The sequence below is a fragment of the Diabrotica virgifera genome, chromosome 8 (assembly GCF_917563875.1).
Source record: "Diabrotica virgifera virgifera chromosome 8, PGI_DIABVI_V3a".
Lineage (NCBI taxonomy): Eukaryota > Metazoa > Arthropoda > Insecta > Coleoptera > Chrysomelidae > Diabrotica > Diabrotica virgifera.
The window spans coordinates 82,214,697-82,216,958 of NC_065450.1; positions in this window are offsets into that span (position 1 = coordinate 82,214,697).

Genomic DNA, 2,262 nt, shown 5'->3' on the forward strand with positions numbered 1-2,262 from the left:
TGGTTTTTGACATTAAATTAATGCAAACAGATTTCTCGGGGATTTTTGGGGTTTCTGAAAACGAATATGCGACCTGTAGACACACACTGTTGTTTTAATGCCTTTCAAAAGGCATTTGATCGTATTAAGCACTCTATATTGATCGAAGCTCTAAAAGACATAGGCATGGACGGCAGATATGTTCGAATAATTGCAAAATTATATTGGAATCAAACAACATAAGTTTTAGTAGATGGTGTGGAATCACAGGCTCTTAATATTAAAAGAGGAGTACGGCAGGGATGCCCCTTGTCACAACTGCTTTTCAACGTTTACTCCGAAAGAATTTTCAGAAAAGCTCTTTCTGAAAACGGGAAGGAATACTTGTGAACGGTGAAGTCATCAAAAATTTGCGATATGCGGACGATACAGTACTCCTAACTTCTAGTCAAGAAGATCTGCAAACACTACTTGATAGTGTCGTTGAGAGTGTTGTAGGGAGGCAGGTCTCAATCTGAACATACGGAAAACCAAAATACTCGTAATAAGTAAACAGCAGCATATAAAACCGTCTATATATGTAAATAATACCAAACTTAAGCAGGCTAGAGCCGCTTTTAGATATATGCCCAAGGTGTTATGTAACACAGACCTAAAATTGGCATTGAGGATCCGCCTACTTCGCTGCTACGTGTTTTCGGTCTTACTTTATGGTGTCTAGTCCTGGACTGTAAATAAAATCGATCTAAATCGTGGGGCTATAGAAAATAAATTTCGAAATGTGGGGCTAGAGAAGAATTTTAAAATTTTCATGGGTGGAGAAGATTCGAGACTCCACAATACTAGAACATCTCAGCAAGACTACTGAGATCATAAAAAGCATCAAGCAGAGAAATCTGGAGTACTTCGGACATGTAATGAGAGGTCACAAATATAGGTTGCTACAAAATATTATGCAAGGAAAAATAGCAGGCAAACGCGGTCCAGGAAGAAGAAGAACCTCATGGTTGAAGAACTTGCGAGATTGGTATGGTGTTGATACAAGCATGCTATTTAGGGTGGCAGTGAATAAAATTAGGATAGCTATGATGGTAACCAACGTTCTGAAAGGACATGATACATGAAGAAGAAGAATATGCGATCAGAATGATACCAGGAGTACCTGGTGACTAAGGTCGCGTCATCTTCTGGAGTTTCGAGTGATTTCCGTACTAAATTTATACAACCAGATTACATGGGGGGTTTTGGGGTTCCTAAATACGAAAACGAATTCAGAACCGGACTCCTGGAGTACCTGGTGCCCACGGTCATTACTAAGGAACGCCATATTCTGAAGTTTCGAAAAAGGATCCACTTTTTGGATGGGTTAAAAGCATTGAATTCACGATCGTCATCTCTACGGCGATATATAAGTAAAGTAAGTTATCAATCGAAGTAGCACAGATAGTACGAAGTAGCTCCATACCACCAGATTGACAACAGGTGGAATACTTTCCTTGGTTACACCTCCTAAAATTTTCATAATTTAAAAATTATACAGGATGCCGAGGAAATTAAGATGAGAGAATTTTAAATAATTCACAACTCATCTGTTCAGCGCGGTGAAAGCTCCAACAAGAAAGATTCCTTAATACTCAAACAAAAGAGTAAATTCGCAACACGAAAATGCAGCAGCTGCATAATACTATGGTCAAATCTGAGAGTTCAGGAAGAGTCTATACCGGTTTCAGGGGTTTTTCCCCCTCATCAGTAAAGCTCGGATTATAGGCAAAATGCCTTTTTTGCCTATTGTGCCTATTATAATTGTTTTTTGCACTTTTTCCTTTTTTCGTAAATTCCGCCTATTTGTGCCTTTTTTAAAATTTCATGGTACTACCCATGATATTATTCTATTGCTAAACCATTCTATAATAAAATTTTGGGTCAATAATAAAATATCAATGGTTTGTTTATATAACAGGTTCCTAGGAAAATGTACCTGATCGAGACTTGAGGGTTAACTATTTGGAAATCCCTAAGCTGTATTAGTTTATTATCAGTTGTACAGTCGGTTACTGTATCAGAGTTTAGTCACAAATTGCTATATCCTAGTTTAGTTTTGTTGCGTATACGGAAAAGCAAAGAACACGTTTTAAAACGTTTTATACATTTGTGTGAAAAGATGACATCTAAATTAACCTTTAACTACACGCGCTGGCGTACTTTGTACGCCAGATATAAGAATTCTACTGGAAATATATTTAAAAATTTAATTTTTGACCTTGCTTATTTTTCTAACCTATC